This window comes from Lethenteron reissneri, unplaced genomic scaffold (genome assembly GCF_015708825.2).
Source record: "Lethenteron reissneri isolate LAM-NWPU_2019-01 unplaced genomic scaffold, ASM1570882v1 scaffold_510, whole genome shotgun sequence".
NCBI lineage: Eukaryota > Metazoa > Chordata > Hyperoartia > Petromyzontiformes > Petromyzontidae > Lethenteron > Lethenteron reissneri.
Window position 1 is genome coordinate 1 of NW_026892032.1, and position 10,906 is coordinate 10,906.

The following is a 10,906-nucleotide window of genomic DNA, read 5'->3' on the forward strand; positions in this document are numbered from 1 at the left end:
CTCATTTCCGACTTTGACCCTTGGCAAGCAGAGAGCTTTGAGCAGATCGGCAGAGTTGATTCCCATCAAGAAGCAAGCCTTGTCCGCATCTGTGAATGCAGATGCATACTTGTATTGAGGGTGAATATATTTACTTGGGATGATGCCATTATGTACTGATCAGCACAAGCTGGACTGCTAAATCCGATTCGATCTTCCAGGTCTGTGTATAGTGTAGTAGTGTATAGTGGTGTATAGTAAAGTGTATAGTGTAGTAGTGTATAGTGGTGTATAGTTGTAGTAGTGTATAGCGTGTATAGTGTAGTGTATATTAGTGTGTAGTGTAGTGTGTAGTGTATAGTGTAGTGTATAGTGTGTGTATAGTAGTGTAGTGCTGGAGTTTGTCGCCAGGAAGAGGGAGGTGTGGACCGCCACTACTCAAAACGCTGCTGCTGCAGCGACCCTCACCAGGACAAACGGACTGAGAAACGAACTAACGAACGCTTAGGAACGCAAAATAGATGAGCATTTTGACACCACTTGTTTCACCTTAAGTTCAACACGATAACATACAACTGGGAAGGTATCGTTTGGAGATTGAAATTAACTTTTGGCATCAAACATCTGGTGGGGCGTCATTGATGATGCCCTGATTGATGGGCACGTGTTCTCGTACCTTCTGAGCCGTCAGGCTCCGCCTGCTCCTCCCGCTGTTTCTGCTTGAACTTCATGTTGCCGTAGTGCATGATGGAGCCGGTCAGCTTGTAGATGCTCATTTTCTCCTCGTTGGTGAAGCCCAGGATCTCGATAGCGCTCTGAAATTGAAAATAAAATACCATTGCACAGGCGTTATAACTTTATACATCCGCAAATTGCTGAGTGCCTATCATTTTAACCAGCATGACCCCGTGGTAGCCGGTGAGTGAATATCTATACATTAAATTTCGATTTAAAGCTTTCGTGACTGCAGGGATTCATCTTCTTGGTTTTTCGGTAAAGTCACGGAGAAGGAAAATAATAAAATAAAATATAATTATTATATTATGTTTTATTTTTATTTTATTATTTTCCTTCTACGTGACTTTACCGAAATAACCAAGAAGATATATATATATACATTGCTGGAGCATGCAAGCCCATGGGGGTTTCTGTGTAGTTTATCATATTTATGTTATAAATTACTTACTTATAATATTCAGATAAGTGTTTTCGAAATTGAGGTTTTCTTCCAAATGTTTTTTATCTAGTGGGAGCTGGTCCCCAATGATAAGCCATCACCCAAAATGACATTTACCTATAAAACATGTTTTATTCATTATTTTAAAAATGTAATAAGGTTTGTTACGTGAACAAAACGTTCCAATTAGTTACTACTTCAGCAGAACGGTATGTTGGAGAGCAAACCACAACATTTACAATCTGAGTTCACGTTTCGCTGGTGAGTGTAACCAACATAATCATGCAGTTCCCAGATTCGTGAAAAAGCATTCCTGTTTTGGTCTTAAATAGGGTAAGTTCATGTCATCAGTGTGTCCCTACAAGTCCAAAGGACCCCGGGGGTTATAATATTTGTGTAAATTCTAATTGTTTATGTTAATGTGTGCATGCCACATGGTCTTGTGCGTAAGATACTAAATTGATAGTGGTTATATTACAGCTATATCCATTTCAATGGAGGTACACTAACTATCTGTTGCTCTTATTACTTAATGATACTCTTCCAAGAAGCACTGAGCCTATGGCTATCAAAAAGATTGAAATTTTTATTGTATTTCTCTCAAGTTCAATAGATCTTCTCATTAGTCTTGGCCAGTAATAATTCGTTTTCCACAAATCAACGTTATCAAAGTGAGTGTTTTAGTTGTACACTGCCGTGCTCACATCCGTTGCCATCAGTTCCTCTTTGTCGTCGATGGATGAGACAGTAATTTCACCCTGGCTGATGAATGGGTAGTCGTAAGGGTTGGTGGTGACCAGCAGCATATCTGTTCACGCACAGTCACATCCATGGAAACAGACACGGGCATCAGCCTAAGGCATTGAAACACGACATGAAGCGTGGATTTGTCAGGAATATTTGACACACGCATTCACCTGCACTTCAGGTTGGTTCTAGACAAAAATTAATGGACGAGGATTGTTTATTTCATTGTTCTCAACAAGGTTCTAACCATACGTGCTCGGGATCGTGGTCATGTAAGCCGTACCGATTCAGCACACGTGTATTCAGTTTACTTCTGTTTTACTATGTGACATTCTGACCTAACTGGGTGAAAGGCATTTCGCGACAATGCAGAGAGCATGATTGTGGAGAGAAGACATGCCACGGGAAACATACCCAGGAGCTCAGGCTTCTGCTGAGACAGGATTTGGAAGAAGATGTGGTAGTTTCTCTCTGTTGGGAGCTGGAAGGTGACACGGGATTTCTCCAGCAGATCTGTAAAATATTAGAACGTGAAATATCAGAAGCAAAAAATATACTCATTGCACGTGTTCATTTTTGTTGTACCATGCCAACACAGTGCAAGGTATTTGCAGAACGGTGTTTAATACTCACAAGTTTCAATATCTGCAGAAGCAAGCTTGCCAGTGGCACCAAAGTGAATTCGGATGAATTTTCCCTGGAGAGTTGGAAGACACATTTTTTCACGATTATTATGACATTGGCTGAGACACCGATGAACCGCCATTCGCTTGCATTTGATACAAAGATGTGAAGCAAGGAATAATAAGAAAATGAATAGAGAGAACACTCACGAAACGCGACGAGTTGTCATTTCTCACGGTCTTGGCGCTTACCAAAAGCTTCCATCAGAGGATTGGCCTCGACGATTTGATCCTCAAGGGTACCTGTTATAGAGGCAACAAGCACCACAACATACACTTTTTGTGACTCACACACTTGCCAAGCACTTGGGTTTTTTTTGTTTGCAAACCCACACACTACGTGTCTATATCACCAGTGCATGGCGTGGTATACAGTATATAATGTAATGTGCTCGCTTACACACAATAGTTGTGATATTCTAACACACGTTGAAAGTGACATTTTGTGCTGTATGCATTAAGGCCAATTTTTTGTTATGTTTATATTTTTTCACAGTTATCACCTGATTTTGCTCTGTGTAATCCCAATTGACTAAATTGGTTGGTAATCTTTCAGCATTTGGATATTTACTCTCATGCTGAACTAGTAACTAATTGGCATGTTTATTTACGTGCCAAACCTTACTAATTGGCCGGTGTCTGGTGGTGGCGGGTTTAACGGACATTATTCATATTCACGCGATCTTAACCCCCCCCCCCAAAAAAAAACCTCGATTATGGAGCATCGGAATGTTAGGGCAAATACCAGCTCCACTGCATGCTTTCATTTAGCTATGGGAGAAAGCCCGAGGAACGCAGAGGAAACTCATGCAGAAGAGGGGTATAATCAACCAACGCCACACAGAAAGGCACCTTGAGTTAGGATATTAACTCAGTCCCCGCTAGACGTGAGGCAAGCGGTTGACACGCTGCCACCCTGCCACCCAATCGGCCTCCAGTGTAAGTAGCACTTCGTAGCGACACAACTCCCGTATCCGAAGGGTCGTGAGGTTATAGTTACATTTTAATACAAGCTACAATATTGAGCCAATAATACACAAGTGTTCAACTCTGCATATTACTGGTAGGAACCCACTGGTTCCACCAACCTACAGGGGATTATTGTGTCCGTCCGTCGTGGGTGGGGAGGGGAGGGTCTGGAGGGGCTGGGTAGGGAAGGTGGGGGCTGGGTGGGGAGGGGAGGGTGGGGAGGGGCTGGGTGGGAAGGGTGGGGAGGGGCTGGGTGGAGAGGGGCTGGGTGGGGGTGGGAGGGGTGGGGCTGGGTGGGGAGGGGCTGGTCACCCCCGTGGTGCTCTTATAACACTCGTTTAACCTACTCACACCGGCTTGTGCCCGCCCTCACAGTCAGCCGTATTTGCGTTGACCCTGGCCATTGACCGAGCAAACCCGACGTTCCTACCAGCTCCCTCCGCAGGAGGAATGTGTTAAGAAGGCACTGACATCACCATGGTACTCGCTGACACTGACGCTACCGGGGATTGAGCTGTACGCCCATGTAGGCACAGCGTGCACCCACGTGTCTATTTAAAGTGGCTATTTGCAGCAACAATACCTTAATTTTCCCCTCCTGCTTCTTCTTAGCAGAGTCTCCCAGAGCCGCAATTGTTGCGAAGTACTGGATGACTCTCTTCGTGTTGACAGTCTTCCCTGCACCAGATTCTCCGCTGTGGCATAAAATGACAACAACAACAAGAATTGGTACATTTCACAGTAGCACCATGCCCGCTCACCGTTTGACGTAGTACGATGAGTAACTTACATTTTTTAAAATGTATTTAACGCAAGAAAAGTGTGCGTTTCATGTACGACAAACCCTCAACCTCACGCAACGTGTAAAGCCACCAGTTGATAACTACATTGTGGTCATTTTGTCGAAGCCTACCGTCAATAAATGACCGAATAAAAATATTTGCAATCGACAGGCAGCAATGAGAAGTAAAATAGACAACTGTAGACCGGCATCATCATTATGAGGGCTCATAAGTGCCCAGCCCTGTAAAGGCATAAATGTTAACTGCTGCCATCTGTCGCTGCGAGCCTCACATATTCAGAGGGCATAGGGCAGTAAACATATGTGTGTGCCATTAAAAAAATTCAGGGCTGCACTAATTCTCATGTTGTGATGGGTTTTTCTCGACACTAACAGAGTTTTTTTGTGACATTGCAAAGTTTGCAAATTTCAACATCCACAGTAGGAAAATTGTAAGTGTTGAAAATTGTCCAATATATTTTGTCCAAATGAGCAAATGATCACAGTATTTTTTTACCTAGGATAATTACATTCCAGTTGTCAATAGGTCGTCGTGTTCGCTGCTTATTGTTTGCATGTATACTAAAAAATTAAGCCACACTGTGTGATGGAGAATGAGTTACACTCACGTGATCAAGATTGACTGGTTCTCTCTGTCTGCACGGGGAGAATATACAAGAAGATGCAATGAACAAAAGCAGTACGATTCAACAATTTTAAAAAACATGTTTATTATAGTCAGTCCAAAACAATGTTTAATTTGTGATTGGAAAAAAAGGCAGTGAAGTAATGATGTGCTTACCGCTCAACATGAACTGATAGCGTATCAGAGATGGAGAAGATGTGAGGAGGTGCCTCCTGACGTTTCTTCCCTCTGTATCCAGCCACAACGATTGGGTCGTACACCGGCAGCATTTTGTATGGGTTGACGGTGACGCAGAAGAGGCCGGAGTAGGTCTACAAAGCAGCACGACGCTCAACGTTACGCGGCGCTCACCCACACGGCGTCTTTGCCCCAGAGCTGGGTCATACCAAGCAATTACAACAAAGTAGGGTCTGCCACCTCTAAGCTACAACCCCCCGGACATATCGTGAGAAGAAGCAGAATATCTCACAAGAGCAGTCGAGGGGAGAACTCGATGCCAATATTTAAAGATTCGCATATTTCACAGATTTCCCAGGATGGCTGACAATGTTAAAAAGGTCGCAAATTTCCCAGGATGGCTACTGTCAAAAATAGGACAATTCTAGGAACACCAAGACAGGGGGCAACCCATACTACAAGCAGCAACACAATACTGTGCATGAAACACGGAGTGCCGTTCCTTACGTAAATCATCCAGGCTGCGTATCTTTCCTTCAGGTTAAACAGCACAGACGGTTCGTTCAAGAAGGTCAACATGACCATGTCCTCAATTTTGTCGAACTTGGGAGGATTCATCTGGTGGACTTGGTCCTCCCTGACTGTCACAGTCTGCCGGGGAGAGAACGACTCATGTTAGACACATTACGTCACACTGTTGAAGTAATTGATCCGAATTAATCCAGGACAATCGTTACACTGATTTGTTTATACATTGACTTAAAGCTTCGTGACTGCAGGAATTAATATTATTTTGGTCTTTCGGTAAAGTCACGTAGATAGGTTCAAAGAAAATAACAAAAAAACTACGACGTTTCGATCGCAACACACGCGGTCGTCATCAAGAAATGCTCGTGTTGCAATCGAAACGTCGTAGGTTATGTTATTTTATTTGAACCTATCTACGTGACTTTACCGAAAGACCCAAAGAATTTGTTTATACATTGTAACAAAACAATTAATGTGTATATATAATGGTATTCTCGAAATAATGGCCATTGAAAACTTTGGAACACATTTCGTAATGCATACCTGGCCATTCTCAGTGTCGACGGTGACTTTGCCACCCTCGCTGCTCTTGATGGTGGCCTTCACGAACTCGATCTTCGGGTCGTCCACAAAGCAATTCTTCTTCATGTCGAAGGGGCGAGTCTGGGCCTCCAGACGCTCCTTCTCCGACTTGCGCAAGAAGGGAGCGGCCTTCCCAAACTCGTGTAGGTCTCCCATCTTGCCTGGTTTCTAGGCGTGCTAAGGACAACACATGCAGGAATGGTACATAAAGATATAATCTTAATCTGGTGTGTGCATGATCTTCAAAATAAAATGCGCATTAGACGTTTATAAAAAAAAGACAAGTGGGTTATGATAGTGGTTTAATAAATATACAATACGTCTTGTCAATCCGAAATTGAAATTGAATGAAATGTTTTTAGTCCATGAACCTAGGAGCCTTCTGAAGCAATGTTGTTTCAGCACTGAGCAGGCGATCTCTCTGGACCGAGTTTGAACTTTCTGAGGCTCACCAGCAGAGCGAGTTCGCTCTGCTAAATGCTGATAATTGTCTGATGTTACAGCCAACCAACAGCAATGTGGTCTACGTTTAGCACTTAATACGTTTTTTAGATTTACGTTCTTTGGTTGCATTTTTCCCACAGTGTACATTAGATAATGGCCTAAAACATTGCACTACGTAAATTTAAATTAATGTTTTGGTGGCTGAATAGACCAGCAGTTGGACTTCATGGAAATTGGATCCAGTTTAGTGTTGAGGTTATGAGCTCTAAATCTTCCGGCACGCAAATATATGTAAATATGAACTCGAGTTGTATACATTTCTCTAAAGCTAATGTTAGACTCTAAAACATACTTGTCTGGAGTAGGCAACATTCATGTAAGTGTTTTACTTTGTGTCTCAAATTTGAAAGCGACCTACAACGTAATGATAATCCTTTCTGTGTAGCAACCACGTGTCGTTTTTTTTGTTCCCATTAATAATAATCAAGTTGGTTTCCCAGCTTATGAATGATGAATATAATTTTCATGGAAAATAATAGTCGTATCAAACACTATCACAGCTGCAGCCTCTCATTATAACTGTGTTTAGTGTATTGCATGAAACAACAGTTCACTTTCTCGTTGTCTTTGGAGTTGGAACTACCTCCCATTGTGTCTTTACAACAACAAAACATCCCAAAGCATTGCTCAATTAAAAAAAACAAGTTGTGTTCTGCTCTACCATCATTTGTCCTATTGATTGCTGCTTGCTTTGTGCTGTCGACCATTGTTTCTGTGCTGAGCATTCATGATTTATAACAAAATTAAATAAAATTAAGGCAATATATATCCAAGGATCAGTTCAGGTATCACTTTGATTATTTTTTTAGCCATGGCGATAAGTCAAAACTTGGGTAAAAAAGGTCATACCCACTGATCCACCCTTGTGACTTAACGATTTCGGAATTTCTCCCGTATAGATCCCTTCTCTCTGCCTTAGATGCAGAAAAGCTGGTCCATGCTTTCATCTCATCTCGCATAGACATACTGCAAATGTCGTACTCCTCCCTGGCGTGGCTAAGGTGCTCATCAATTTGCAGCATGTGGCTGCTACGGTGTTAACCAGAACACCTTCACATCATTTTCCACCCGTTTTGGCCTCACTGCACTGGCTTTCAGTTTGCCATATAATAAGTTTAAAATCATATTGTTAACTTACAAAACAGTTAATCATCTTGCCCCAGCCTACATCATTGACATGTTGCACCCATATCTCCCCTCAAGGTCCCGAATATCTAAAGATGCAGATCTTCTCTGAATTCGCAGGTCAAGATTTTGGTCTATGGGTGACCGGGCTTTTTCCCGTGTCGCCCCGAGGCTATGGAACGCTCTTATTCCACGAGATATGAGGGATCTCTCTGAGCCTGTGGACATTTGTAAAATGCTAATTGAAACCTATTTATATGCTTCTGCTTATTAAACGTTTAGTTCATTTAGTAAATGATTATTTAAGTGTTTTTATAACATTATTTTATGCTGAGTGTCTGCCACTGCTGTGTCCTATACAGCGCTTTGAGATCCTTTATGAAAATCGTTATATATGTAATTATTATATTTAAACAATTTTATTTGATCTTGATTTGAAGTTTTTGTTCCTGCAGAAATCCATACTTTTTGGTTCTTTCGGTAAAGTCACGTAGGTAGAAAAAATAAATCGTTATTATATATCTGAATTTGCCCGTGGGATGGTTATACAGTACTTTACTGCTTTTGCGTTTTCATATCTTCTTTTACAATGAGATGCAATCAGAGCAGCTAAATCAAATGTGTAGTCCAGTTGTGTTCGAACCGTAGAAAAAAATATTGTTTTTGTTGTTAAGCTAAGCTCTTTGTTAAATGTAATATGTGCATTCACGTGCAAACGTAAAATACTCAAAAACGCAAAATGTAGTAAAACTCACCTTTGTATAACTTGAAGGTAAAAGCAGCAGCTGAGCCTTAAAAGGAAAAAAAATAGCAATTACCACATACGTCTCGTGAAATATCGTTTTTTTAAACAATCAAGTGTGATGCTATGCAAATGTACCAATTGCTTGCGAAAAGTTCACGGAGGAAGAGAGACACAGAGACAGAGACGGCGCTGATGGGCCGACCACACACCTACCTCCCGCTGCCACCCCAGGGTCTGTGCCCTCTGAGACGCTGCGGTGATACATTTATAGGCGAGAATTACTCCAGACACAGCACAAACGTCGTGCACGCCCTCATTTGCATGCGGGCACGAGAGAGAGAGGCACAGAGATTGACAGAGCTGCCACCCGTTGTCTCACCCCGTTACGCCCACAAGTGGCAAGGTCTGTTGCCTTTAATGGTCGTTAGCATCCACTTTAACTTTTTTTTTTAAAAATAGACCCTTTTCTGATTCAGCGACATCCCGACTCTGTGACTGTCGCGAGAAAGAAGATGCCCCCCCACTCCTCCTCCTCCCCTACAGCTCCTGCCTCATTTGCCGCTGCGGTCTGCAGGGGACAACGCTGCCTTGTCTCGGCGCGCTGAACTCGTTTGTAACCTTTGATTCGTCCTGGCGCATTTTCACAACTTTAATTCGTAGCCTGCGGTGCGCGCACGAAAAGAGGCGATGTGTAGCGCGCGTGTCGATTCCTGGCCACGTAGTTTTTTGAATGAACGTTTTTTTGAATGAAAGTTGTAAACAAAAAAACGAAAAGGTGTAAAAGAAGAAAATCTGCGAAAAGTACGTATCGATATAGTTAATTAATTTTATTTAAGAGGACTCCGCAATTACAGTACATCGGCAACCGCCAGTATACACGCTTAAGACATTCTTAACTTTCGATTTAAAGCTTTCGTGACTGCAGGGATTCATCTTCTTGGTTCTTTCGGTAAAGTCACGTAGAAGGGAAATTTAAAAAAATGTATTTTTATTACGTTTTATTTGTATTATTGTTTTATCATATTTTTATTTCCCTTCTACGTGACTTTACCGAAGGAACCAAGAATACATTCTTAACTGTAATTTGATCATCTGTTACGCAATATATTACAGGCAAGTGACGAGCAGCTGCTGCTGCCAGGCTCAGCGCTCGAGGCTGAAGGCAATGTCGCAGAGTGCAAAGCAAATGAAGTCCTCAACGTTTTCGTGGTGGCGGCGTTAACATTCTAAGGTGGCTTTCCTCGCTTAAATCGACTTCGGGCGAGTTCTCTGATATTGTTCTGTAAAGCAAAGGTTTTGAATCGCAGGGGTTATCGCGGTTTTTTTTTACAATCTTAATTGCGTGCAATTCAGTGTTGGTCTGATGCCTGTCCACTGAGTGTCTTCCTGAGAGCCCGAGTAGTCGCTATGATTTCAGATTTAACGTGAACTATATTCAGGGTGAAGTTTTTGTCGCTAGCATGGGGCTGTGTGACAATACAACTATTGAAGAAGACTCTGTATAATTTGTGCTGTTCATCGTGCAAATATGAATAAGGGAAGCCGAATAAAAAATACTTGGTGACATTTATTGGGTTATAATGTCTGTGAGCGCATCGTTTCTCAACATATAACCAAGCCAGTGGAAAGTGTAAATGTGAACGTGACATTTTGAAGACGATGCTTTATGTATACAGGATGTGCACAGAGTTAGAGAGAATCTGTAATAAGCATCTGTTAATAAAATCAGTATCTGTAAAAAAAAACAATACCAATGTGCATATATTATTGTGGATTACTTTGAACACCTTTCAAGATTTTTGTTGATCTCCTTTCAGCCGTTAAAACTTAACATTCCACGATTAGAGGACTTAACATGGAGCATGACAGCTTGACATGTTGAATGAGGGCCACGTGGGGCATCTGTCACTCACGGAGTCCAGCAAAGTCACACGTGTCGCTGTCACGAGGAGGGGGTGAAGAGGGACAGCACATGCAAGCGAATTTGCAAGATGACTTGAACAAACGTTCCTTCCCGAACCTGGTCAAAATGTACGGCGCATTTCCTCGGCTAGAAATCACACGTTGGGCTTTGTGTCAATAAATTGCTGCTAATACGATGCATTGTTAAGTCGGGAGAGAACCACTGAAATGAATGCAATCTTAAGCGGAGGGGGGGGGGGGAACTGTCGAAATTAAAATCGTAGTAATAATTTGGAGGTCTCTGTCCAGCCAATGCTGTTTGAGGGCTCCCCACAGTGGTATTCATGGAGGTTGCAGACCA

The 10,906-nt window shown here is 42.3% G+C and overlaps 1 pseudogene; it reads right to left on the reverse strand.

Moving 5' to 3' along the window:
• Nucleotides 1–3: 3 nt before the first annotated feature.
• LOC133339884 (myosin heavy chain, skeletal muscle, adult-like) lies at nucleotides 4–9,009 on the reverse strand (annotated as a pseudogene).
• Between the last annotated feature and the right edge of the window lie 1,897 nt (nucleotides 9,010–10,906).